At 35.2% G+C, this 13,134-nt stretch overlaps 1 long non-coding RNA gene across 1 annotated transcript; it reads left to right on the plus strand.

The window, feature by feature from the left end:
• The first annotated feature begins 5,823 nt into the window (after positions 1-5,823).
• On the plus strand, positions 5,824-7,470 carry LOC131541555 (uncharacterized). Its single transcript, XR_009271534.1, has 3 exons — positions 5,824-6,196; positions 6,400-6,482; positions 7,357-7,470. It is a non-coding gene; the product is annotated as an uncharacterized LOC131541555 (long non-coding RNA).
• The last annotated feature ends 5,664 nt before the right edge of the window (positions 7,471-13,134 follow it).

Consider the following 13,134-nt stretch of genomic DNA (forward strand, 5'->3'; position numbering starts at 1 on the left):
GTTCAAATAAATGCTGTTCTTTTAAACTTCCTATTGATCATAACTATTTTTTTTTTTTAAACAGTTTCCACATAAATATTAAGCAGCACAACTGATTTGAACACTGATAATAGGAAATGTTTCATGAGCATCACATCAAGATATTAGCATGATTTCTGAAGGATCATCTGACACTGCTGAAAATTCACAGAAATAAAGTGTATTTTAAAAGATATTAAAATACAAAAACATTATTTTAAATGCAACCTTGTTGAGCATAAGAGACTTATTTCAAAAACATCTTACCAACTTTTGAATGCGTATTTCAAACTAAAATACATCTGCAAACAATTAATGCTATCTTTTCATAACCATTTTAAAAGTAAAATAATTTCAGGCTTTTTAAAATTTAATTTGACTTTTTTTTTTTTTTTTTACAGAATGTATATCGTTTAAAATTTTTGAACACAAAAATATAAAAAACTTTACAATTACTTTGTCTAATGCTATGACATGCATTTTAAAGTGTGATTCAGTTGGGCCACTGTATTATATTACATAACAGAACAAGCTTGTAAGTAATCTGAATCACCATTAAAAATGTTGTAGTCCAGGATTCAAGAACCAGGCGTAATCTGACCGTGTCCAGTTGAAAACAATGTGTCACCGATCACGATGTGTACAAGTCACCCCTTTGCTCCGTTGTGAGGAATCACTGGGCCGCTCTCGTCTGTTCGGCCCCATTGTTCAAGCCAATAACAGCACACTGTGCAAATCTCATCAGCCTGTTTCCTGCTTCTGGCTCGTAGCTCCTGTTTGTTTTGACAGAGACACAATACATCAGAGAGGATGGAGAAATATTTATCATCCTGCTTTGTTTTGTTGTGCCGCATTGTGTTCTGTTCAGTCGCATTGTGTTTGACATTGCTTTTTCATTTTGTAATCCTTGACACATGAATACAGCCATTTAGTTAAAAGGCTGATTAATTCTTCTGGTGATAAAATGGCATATAAAATATAATCTATCGTGTTGTTATAGGATTTCACCTGTGATTTAATAATCAGTTGAAGGAATTGCTCACCCAAAACTGAAAGTTGTCATTTACTCCCTCACTGTCCAACCACTGTCATTTACTGACTTTCAACGTTCTGTAAATCACAAAAGAAGATGTTCACGCTGCTCTTAGATGAATAAGCATAGATGAATAAACATGAATGAGAACTATAGGGCTGATAGAGCTCCAAAAAGGACAATAAAAGCACTAAAGAAGCGCATAAGACTCATGCACTATATTCCGAATGTTATGAAGACACACGATAGCTTTGTATGAGGGAAAATTCCAAAATATAAAGCCTTTCCTCTAACTGGTCCGAGTAACAAAAGATTAAATCTTCTTTTGAGAAGATTCTCATTGATTCCATGTGAGAAGACACATACTGAAGATATTTTCTCTGTATTCTGTCCCCTAAGGCTCCTTATGTGATGAGTATATTCTTTCTGTGAGAGTGTTTGTTTGTTTGCGCGCCTGTAAGTCTTTGACAAGATTGTCAGCCTCTCTAATTCTCTCTGGATTTCTCATCCTGACCTGTTTCACTTTAGAAGATTGGGCCATCAAAGCAGGACTGAGCCTGGGCCGATAGTTATTAGGCTCAGCAGCTACGAGCTTTCTCTGCATTTATATTGCATGGGTGGCATTTTGCTTTCCCTTTCATCTCTTTCTCTGTCCCTCTCTGTCCTCTTTCTCGCTTCTCTCATCTGCTGTAGTCGTTGTGAGCGATTGATTGCATTGGAGTTTGAGGAAAGAGAGAGAGATAAAGCACTTTTCTCACTTACATCATTTCAGATTGCTTGATACGTTTAGATGCATGTCAAACTACTTACATATACATTTGTACCATGTAAAAAAAAAAAGCAACGGTTAATATGCACTCATAAATGAAATATCAGTGTTATTGATTGTGATCCCCTTTCACACTTAAACACACATGCTATGATATATGATCTTAAATATATATTTATGCACACACACACACACCACTCAAAAGGTTGGGGTTGGTGAGAGTGTATTTATTTATATTAGAAATCCATTATACTCACCAAGGCTGCATTTATTTAATCAAAAATACAGAAAAAAACAATAATATTGTGCAATGTTGTTAAAATAACTTTTAAATCTTTCTATTTTAATATATTTTAAATTGTAATTTATTTATTTATGTAGTTTTATTTATTCCTGTAATGACAAATCAACATTTTTCGCAGCTATTATTGTTCATGAAACTTTTATTGTTATCAGTGTTGAAAACAGTTGTACTGCTTAATGTTTTTATTTTTATTTTTTTTTTTATTTGTGGAAAACCATGATACATGATTTTTTAATCAATAGAAGATTCAAAATAACTTTTAAATAGAATTCTTTGTAAGCAGACATGTCTTTACTGACACTTTTAATCAATTTAACGAGTCCTTGCTGAATAAAAGCTTTTATGGATGTTTTGCAAGCATTTGAATATTTTAAGACATCATTGTTTAATGCAGCTGGAGGTTTCCTGTTATAAAAGACTTTTGAAATGAAAAGTGAAAGTGATTAAATAATTATGTTATTGTAGTAGTCTACACGTGCTGTTATCTTTTTTGTAATTCTTCAATCTACAAACTTCAGATTTCACATTTAGCAACTTTCAATAATTGAATAAACTTTTAAACGTAATCTATTAAAAAGCTGGGCTGAGTCTGCCAATTTGAAATATTTACTGAGATTTTAGTAATGGTTTATGGATGTATGAGGATTGTTTTTACAATTTGACATTTGAGAGTTGATATCTTTCTGTACGACTGAGTGCATGTGTTTTATGAACATGCATGTGTTTATTTTGCCATCCTTTGTACCCAGAAGTATAGCTTAATTGTTCTTTGGTGACATTTGGGGACATCCTAACCTGGAAAAATGACTCATAATAAATTAAATAATTTGAACGTTCAAGGTCATACGGTATGTCCCTATTTGCATAGCTAAGTAAACACGTGTTTGTTTGTGTGTGTGTGTGTGTGTGTGTGCGCACACAGGTAGCACGCGGTGGCGTTGCAGAGAAGCATGTTACGACTGGTTAAGCTATCAAACACTCATTTGTGTGTATGTGTTCAGATTCTCTCTATTGTAAATATTGGGGTTAATTCCCATGGTAAATGGCAGCTGCAAACCATCTGTACAGTCGTTAATCACACCCAGTAACTTGCCAAAGCACGACCACTCTTCTTATTTAAATAACACTACAGAACAAGAACACACACACACACACTCATAGTACTCTGTCTCACAAAGACAATTTACTGTTCCTGGCAGTCTCAGTCCGGCGCTGAGCCAACACTACTGGGTGTTACAGCAACACACATTACTGGATGGATTTTTGCTATTCAATTAACTGGTTGTAAATAATGCAAGCCCTTTATTTTCTGCAGCGTTCTTCCAAATCATTAGAACACGTAGCTAACCCAACCAGTGGCGTGCACAGACCTCCGGAGGGGCAGGGGCAGGGGCAAAATGGGGGGGGGGTATAGGTTTGGTCCCCTTCGGCTAGGGGTGGGCGATTTGGCAAAAATATCACGATTTTCTTTAGAAATATCACGATTCACCATAGTACCACAATTCTTTGTCATGTTGTATTTTCTATTTTGCGAGTTGTTTGAGCAGTACAGCCAAACTAATTTCCCTACTATAAAGACAAAGCCTTTCAAGCTATCAAAATATAAAAAAGTATGGGCGGATATTTAGGCCAAAGTGGGTGAAGATAAAAATCGTTGTCATTGTTTTATCTTTATTATTAAAAAATGAGAGCAAAGATACACATTACAAATACACATAATATACAAATAAAATAAACAGTGTTTTATTTTCAGGTAGTCAATAGGTGTATTTAGCAGGAGCATTCAAGAAATTGAATGAACACATAAAAAAATAAAACACTATATAGATTGATTCCTATTAAAGCAACTGTATTAAAGTTTTTCAGTCAAGAGTAGTGAGTGATTTTTCTCTTTGTGTTTGGTGTTTTATTAACATTAAAGGAATAATTCACCCCAAAATTAAAATAGGCTAGTGTTTTATTTTTATACCTTCATTTACTCACTCAAAAGTTGGTTTAAACCTGAACGAGTTTTTTCTGCTGAAAATAAATGCTATTTTGAAGAATGTGTAGAACAGTTGCTGGTCTACAGTGACTTCCATAGTATTTTTTTCCTTTCTGTTAAAGTCAATGTGGACCAGCAACTGTTTGGTTACCCACATTCTTCAAAATATCTTCTTGTGTGTTCAGCACAAGAAAGAAATTATTACAGGTTTGGGACAACATGTGAGAGTAAATAATGACAGAAATTAAATTTTAGGGTGAACTATCCCTTTAATTACAGTCGGCAGCATGTTTAGTACTGTCCCTTTAAGACCTGCACGAATCTGATATAGGCACGCATGCGTTTCTCTCAGCTGTTTACTTTCATTTTAGACATAAATAACTGAGTCTATACATAAACATTGTGTGTTTTGACAGTATTAGCACAAAACATAACTTAGTTCAGTAATCAGGCGCTGTTTAATGGGCTTTTTAGAGCACGCGCTTGAATGTGCTCAGAAAAGGCGCTCATCAGAACAACACACGAATGAAACGTTTAACCAGTCTTTGAAGCAGATGCAAATAATGTACTTTTGTGACTGCGAATAAGTGCAGTGTCCCGTGAGAGTAACTCTACCGCTGAGTTAACACTGACGTGAATGTATGTGGCGTTGTACAGTATATAGAGACAGCAGCGCCAGAACTGCAGCTGATAGAATGCGCGCTGAAGTACCATACTACGATATTTCTTCAAAAAAGCAGATCGTGGAGACATTTTTATAGTCCACCATCAAAAATCCTCATATCGAACACCCCTACCCTCGGCAGAAATCGCAGACCGGGAGCACCGGACCGCAAAGGGCACTTTACCGTCAGACCTCAAAGGGGCAGGGGCTCGAGCCCCCCCGCCCCCCTTGTGCACGCCGCTGAACCCAACAAATGTTTATTTTGGTCAAAAATGTGGGATTCAAATAGAAGTCTTTTTTTTTGCTCAACAAGGCTGCATTTATTTGATCAAAAATATAATAAATATTATTTGAAATGTTATTTAAATTAAAACAACTGATTACTATTTTAATATATTTATTCCCATGATGCAAAGCTGAATTTTCCGTATCATTACACCAGTCTTCAGTGTCACGTGACCCTTCAGAAGTCATTCTGATATGCTGATTTGCTGCTCAAGAAACATTTCGAAAACAGTTGTGCTGCTTAATATTTTTGTGGAAACCGTGATACTTTTTTTTCCTTTTTTCCCCTCGAATCATTTGTAACATTGTACATGTCTTTACCGTCACTTTTGATCAATTTAATGCTTAATAAAAGGTTTGATTTCTTTAAAACAAACAAAAAAGAGCTTACTGACCCCAAACGTTTGAACCTTCGTGTATACATATAATTCAATAAAGTGTACAATTTGTGCATTTAAAGTGTATATGATGTGAAGAAACTAGTTCTCGTGATCAAAAATCATGTTAACTGAGGAATCCCTGCAATGTCAGATCAAAAGAACACTTCATCTGAAAAACTGGTGATCTGTTTTTATGAGCCACATATTATGTGTAATCTAAACAATTAAACTTGTTCAGTTTATCTCAGATTGCTTGTTTTCCACATTTCTTAGAATGGATCCTCTGCCCGTTTTCCCAGTATACGGTAAAAGATCAAAGTTCATTTTAATCACCGTGACATTATGTCATCTTAAACAAACAGAAAGAAAAAACCCCAGGAGCAAAATCTAAACACGTATAAATGATTTTCTCATAGGAGCGCTGAGGAACACAGCCTGCAGACGAGACCGCAGGTTTACAGGGAATTCATTAAACTCTGGTTCAGTCTGTCCTATCCTTGATGTTTCTATACTGCATCAAAGTCCAACCATTCAGCATTCTTTAAAGCTCAGTTTGCTCTATAATTCATGAATCTGAGATTTTGCGCTGGTCTCGCTCTGTGGCTTGCTTCCAGGAAGGGCAGGAGAGTTCAAATGCCTGCTGATAAACACTCAGGATACTTAGCACACCATAACTCATATAGACGCGTGCGTATCTGTGTGCATGCTCTAACCTGAGTGTTACAGTAACAGAGCGGGACAGATGGACACTCACTGAAGGTGACTTTTTACACCTGCCAGACAAAGCAGAATCTTTTGCCAATATAAAATAGCATGGCTGATCTGGCACATTTGGTCTTCATATAGAGTGCTATTCCTAGAGGGCAAAAGTCTCATGATAAATGGATATTTGATGCATATTGCACACTAAAAATAACAGTTTCAAATCGATCGTCTGGTTTTATTCCTGTCTTTGTATGCAGGTTTCTATCAGTCTGATGGTTCCCAGGTTTGCTATACACTGCATCTGAGGAAGAACCAGATACTGGACTTGACAGAGGTTGAGGTTAATGGCATTGAACTTTTCTAACAGATATTATTCTCGGGTTTTGTTTTGTTAATATATTGTATTTTATTTATTTTTGTCTGATTTCAGATTTACACACCCCTTAAAGTGATTAGTTGCTTCACATGTTCACATGTATTGCTAGATGTTGCTGACTAGTTGATTAGTTCAGCTTGGATCACATGAGTTCATTTATGCCTGTCCTGTAAATTATAAATTTTAACAAATAGTTTGACTTTGAATGTGTTTTTCTTGGCCATTTACAAATGCCATAAGTAAAAATGCTTATTTATTTATTTATTTAAATAAAATTGCCTGCTGATTGATCATATTGCATCTTTTTATGCACAGTCTTTTATATTTAACTTAATTGTCGTGGATCTCGTGACTTCAGTTGTGTTTGTTCTATACCTGCCGACAGCAGGAAGAAAGTTCCTCCTTCCACAAACTGCTTCCCATTGTACATGCATGACATTTTTTTATTGTAAAAGGAAGAAAATAATGCAATATAACAAAATATCTAACTAAATTATTTTGGAATTATGCAAAAGTGGAAATAAATTAACACGAGTGCATTTTGTGTTTACAAAGCACACTTTAAGCAAATGATTGCAGAGATCTACAATGGTCTGAGAACCAAAATTCTTGCAAAACTGCCCTAAAACAAATCAAGTGTTGCCCAGAGGCTGAATGAAAAAACCTTCTATATCCGCATTACAAGAGTCTCAAACTGCATGTGTCAGATTGGTATGTGACACTTGACCTCTGACCTGCAGCGTGTGAGGTGTCGTTCATTATTTCCTGTGTTGTGTCTCAGTGTAAAATCCAGCAAACTGACTACACTTTCACACTTCTCTTTTTTTAACGAAACCAGGTCTACAAACCCTGCATGTCAAGTGCTTTCTCCGTGCTAAGATGGTGAGAACAGAGGTGCCAGATCAGTTTCCATGACTCCCCTGCAGACCGCCAGCGATGAGTTGCAGTGAACATGACAGTGTGGTGGGTTTGGTCTGTTATTATTGTAACTTCCTGTGGCTAACCACCATACTGCGGGTGTGCACACACAGACACACAAACCATCAGACACCTGAGATGTTCTCAGAGTCCTGACGACTGATAAAACAAAACCTTTCCCTTTGTAAGTGTCCATGAGAGTATGTTTAAGCAGAACTAATATTTACCACCCATGTTACCTTAGCAAGAAGCTACTAATGCTACAATAGTAATATAAACTTACTATTAGTAAAATGAAATCTCACCAACACTGTAAAAAATAAAACGTTGAGAAAACTCAAAAATCTGCTGAAGCTGGTTGCCTTAAAGTTTTCTCAACTTTTTATTTTTTACAGTGAAGTTTAATGCTTTTTTTTTTTTTTTTTTTTATGATTACATATACAATATCTACAATGATATAGTTGTGAGAATATTTTGTGTAGCTATTATTTACTTCTATTTTCCTAATATTTATTAGAAGAATCCTGTTTTTGTATTGTATTAAGTTTGTGTATCTGATGTTGAGTTTTTCACTTCTTTAGAGATCCTTTATTTACTAAAAAAAATTGAACTTAGTTGCCAAAGCTTTTGTTGTTTTCTTTTAGTTTAACTTGCAATAGTAAAATATAAAACATTAAAATAAAAATAAGACAGAAAAATGCAAAACAAAAAGACAAAAACACAACTAAATTACTCTAATTTTAAAATGAAAATGAAAGTATAAAAACTAATCTAAATATTAATGACAAATATAATGGTATATCAATGATGCTAAACCATCATAAGAATTTACACATAACCATTTTATGCATACATTTTAAAAAAATTCATTGGTACGCCATAATTATGACAAAATAATTGCGTCATGATTATGCGTTAAAAGTCACACTAAAAAATATGACACAAATTATGACAAAATCAAAGTAATCAGATAAAAATTTAAAAATGTGACAAAAAGTTGACTATTATGACTGTCACATAATGTTGACTTATGTCATGACTTAATATCTCATAATTACAATTTACATAATACATCATTTTTTTATCTCGTAATGTCACCTTTTTATGACTTTTTGTCTCATAATTATGACCTAGTATGTCAAAATTCTGATTTTTAATCTCATAATTGTGATTTAGTATCTTATAATTTTGGCTTTTTAAATTCTTTTTATTTCATAATAAGTCATCATACCAAAGTACGATTTTTTTTTGTTTGGCAGAAATACTTTCATACTTTCTTGTGGAAGAATCAGCCTCCCTCGTCTCCTCTGATGGGTCGCCACTGGCTTTGCATACTGTTTAAATTCACGTTTCATACTTATTGTTTTATTTCGTGCTTTATATTATTTTTTCATCTGGTTCTTTTTGAGGTAACATTGGAGCCAGAGGCCCTGATTTATTAATCTGGTAATGAACCTGCTCTCTTTACACAAGACTGGGAAATGATTGAGTTATTGTCTTTCCCTCTTCTCTTCTGAGACTTCACATAAACAAAAGCATGAGGGATAATATGATCATTAATAAGCTTTGGGAAAATCAACACCTGCTTTATCAGTTATAAAGCATGCTGATGCACGCTGCCTCTCTCTCTCTCTCTCTCTCTCTCTCTCTCAGCAGATCAATGGTAGCTTCACCCTCTCCCTGATTGATTCATAATTGATGAGAGCCTTTAGCACTGTACAGGGGGGATTGATCGAGCAGAGCGGCTCTCGCTAACAGCCCTGTAATCCTCACAAATGTGGTGGGAGCCGGTCAGCTGTGGAGGAAGTTTAGCTTGCGGTGTGTCCAGTTCGTAAAAGTGAGATTTCCATGGGTCATTAGTCACCGGTTGTTTTGCGTGTAGGTAATTCGCACAGGCAAGGAATCAATTAGCGAGGACACTGCTTCTCTTAATTAAACCAATACATTGTGTGCAGGGATCAATGGAGCCACTCTCTGGATGCAGTTGTTTCACATATATTTAGTTTCTTTTGGATTACTACTGCCTGTATTTCTTTCTTTTTGTGGGGAAACAAGTATTTGCTATTATCTGTGTGCAAAAAAAAAAAAAAACAACTTTAACTACAGAATATAAAATTAGCTGTTCTAGCTACTATATATATATTGAATGCAATTAATACAATATATGTTGTATTTTTAATATTACCACAAAAAATATATATATATATATATATATATATACTGTATATATATATATATAACCATATTTGTATTTAACCATATTATATATATATAATGTATCATACAAATAAATAGTTAAAAATCATACATTGTGATTTCTGGATTTTTTTTTGATTATGTCTCTCACAGTGGACATGCACCTACGATGACAATTTCAGACCCTCCATGATTTCTAAGTGGAGAACTTGCAAAATAGCATGGTGTTCAAATACTTATTTTCCTCACTGTATATTTAACCATATTTTTAATTTGGTTATATATATATATATATATATATGTGTGTGTGTGTGTGTGTGTATATTTATTAATATATGTATTATATTAAGTTGTAACTTCAATTCTTACCCTAAAAAGTTATTTCTGCATGATTTGTTGTATTAGTATAGCTTATGTTAATTAACGTTGATTTAGTGATGTAAAGTAATATTTCTTGTAAGATCATTTCGATGTTTCCATTTCTTCTTTGTGTGTGTATTTTTTTATTTTTTTCCCAGTAAACAAAGTTTAGGTTGGCTTACAATGGTTTGTCCACTGAGTGGTCATCCTCCTGTAGTAAATTATCCAAACTTTATTTTAGTTAGAAAGTGAAGGGAAATTTGAATATTTCTAGCGCTCATAATGAAATCAGGGAATGTACTCGATCACCTTGAGAAAACAGCGTGGGATTAGTATCTTGAGACAGACATCGCTTTAAGGCAGAGGAGGGTAAAGAATTACATGAGTGTTGAAAAGCACTTTCTGTGAGAGACCCAGCAAGTGACACAGATATCAAAGCAAACGCTGGGCTGAAAGCAGGAAGGCTGCCATGATGTGCATTTGATCCCAGATAACAGAAACACGGTTTTAACTAAAGAGGCCTTGGAGTGTGTGCAAAAGAGAGAGAGAAAGGAGAAGGGGAGAAAGAAAGAAACAAAGACAGAGATACAGAGAGAAAATGCCAGACTGAGGAACCCCACTGGGAGGACAGTCAGAGGCCATTCTCATCTCTGTTCTGTGAAAGCACGCCAGTGTTCACACACCTCTGTCACATCCTCTCTTTATTACAGCAGCATCGCCACTGTGCGCAGGATAGAAGAGAAAGCAAACTGATGTACAGAGGAACAGAATTCCTCTGTGTGATTGTACCAATTTTCTGAAGTTATTTTTCTTCTCTGGGATGTTGAATCGTGAACTTTCATTAAGTGCTTGTACTATAGTGCTTAGAATTAGCAGTAGTGACAGTCTATTTTTTTCTATCTATCTATCTATCTATCTATCTCAGTGCAAGGCAGTCTACAGGGCAAGTCTGCATTTATTCGATGAAAAATCCAATAATGAAAGGAAATGTTATTGCAATTTTAATATCTGGTATTATAACATTACAGTCTTCAGTGTCACATGATCCTTCAGAAATCATTTTAATATGCTGATTTGGTGCTTACAACAGTGTTACAGAAACCTTATGTAACATTATGAATGCTTACTGTCACTTTTGAACAATTTAATGCATATTTTCTGAAAAACAAACAAACATTTTAAACATTAACAAAATATCATATATAATCATATATAATTTTTAAGTCATTGCAAGCAGAGGAACCAAAGGTCTTGTTCATGACATGCTTTCACACATACTTGTTTTATATTTGTCAGTTGCCTTTATTTTACAGGAAGTGACCAGACAAAACAAGGAGAGCGAGGGAGAACAGGACTGGGACACGTCCAAGTCAGATTCAATCCTGGGTTCCTTACGAGAACAGCAGAGCTTAAAATTAAAGGACCAAAGCACCACATTCTGTGCCATCTTTCCAACATACAGCCTTTTCCATATGTTTAACAGCAGTGTTCTGCTTAAAAGTCATGCATGAACTAGTCGTCTCCAGCTATTTGCTGGCTTAAGAAGTTAAGAAGATTAATTGTTTGAGTCTGTACAAGCTCTGATTTTATACGTCTGCTGTCACTCTAACATCAGTCACAAAGTTGATTGCATCACACCATTTTGTTGTTATCCTGTGACATTAGAGTCAAAAAATGTGATTATTCACATAATGGAAAGATGCTTTCGGATTGGACTGACACTTCTCTCCATCAGAAAATAATACATTACTCAACAGAGATTTTCTTAAAGAGACAGTTCACCCAAAATGAAAATTCTGTCGTCATTACTCACACTCAAGTTGTTTCAGTCCTGTATTAATTTATGTCATCTGTTGAACACAAAAGAAGATATTTTGGACAATAAAATATCTTGGTAAGCCAACAGTTGACCATAGCCATTGATTTCATTCACTCATACATATTAGTACTTAAAGTGTACATATTAGAACCTAATAGGTACAAAAGTGTACCTTTTGAAAAGGTACCGCCCCAGTGACAGCTTTTGTACCTTTATTTCTGAGAGTGTTGGTATGGGGGGTGTACTATGGAAGACAATGGTTACCATCCACTGTTTACCAACATTCTACAAAATATCTTCTTTTTGTTCAACAGAGGAAAGAAACTCATAAAGGTTCAGAGTAAATGATGACAGTATTTTCATTTCGGGGTGAACTGTCCCTTTAATATCTCACTAGATTTCTATCATGACTTTCTAAATGTCATTTCTGGAAAATGACCTTTTTCATTTTAACAGCATTTTGGAAGAGATGTTTGAACGGTAGCAGTTTTTTTTTTTTTTCAGTAACAAAACAAAGGTTGACCACTGGTTCTAAGAGCTTTATTTTAAGAAGCTTAATCAGATTCATTCAGTCATGCAGCTGTTTTTATTTAAGTCGCACTGATGTTTATATTTTGATAAGACAAGCCCTTCAGCTCAGATATCGCTTCACTGAGCTGATTTACCTGTTTATGTAAATTTACATAACCACAGTAATGTTTGGAAATGACATACCTCTGCTCACACATGCACAAGGCAAGTGTTTGGAAATGTCATGAAATTCATAAATCCGCTGATATAATTTGTTTACCCAGTCTAGTTAGGAGAGCCACTTGCGTTCAATTACAGTCTCCTTGGCTTCGGTTTGCCTGTTTTAATTTCTATTTGGCATATCTTAATATTTCCCTCTCCACTGTCTATGTGCAGTGTCTTTGTATCACTCAGAGTGCGTTTATATGTGGTTGTGTCTCTTTGCTTGACCTGTGAAACGTGTGAGAGAGTGTTGCTACTGTCAGTTCCCATGTTTTCTTAAGAAGCAATTACAGGGGCCGTCTAGGGAGAGAGGATGGGCATCATGTTTTGACATACTCCTTAGAGATCATCACGGATGAAATGCTCCCAGCGTTTAGTCATCACATTTGCGCCGACTCTGTTTTCAAGCTCTGACTTGCCAGATTGTTATCAAGGAAAATACAAATGGTTATCAGAGAAAGTACTGTTAAGAGGATAAGCATCAGTATGTTCCACAGAATCAATCAAAAGCCCAGGTACGCTGAATGTGTCCACACTTCTTGCAGGGATCTACTGTATATGCCCCGCCAAAGCCGTATTGATTTGTGCAGA

This window comes from Onychostoma macrolepis, chromosome 05 (genome assembly GCF_012432095.1).
Source record: "Onychostoma macrolepis isolate SWU-2019 chromosome 05, ASM1243209v1, whole genome shotgun sequence".
NCBI classification, from domain to species: Eukaryota; Metazoa; Chordata; class Actinopteri; order Cypriniformes; family Cyprinidae; genus Onychostoma; species Onychostoma macrolepis.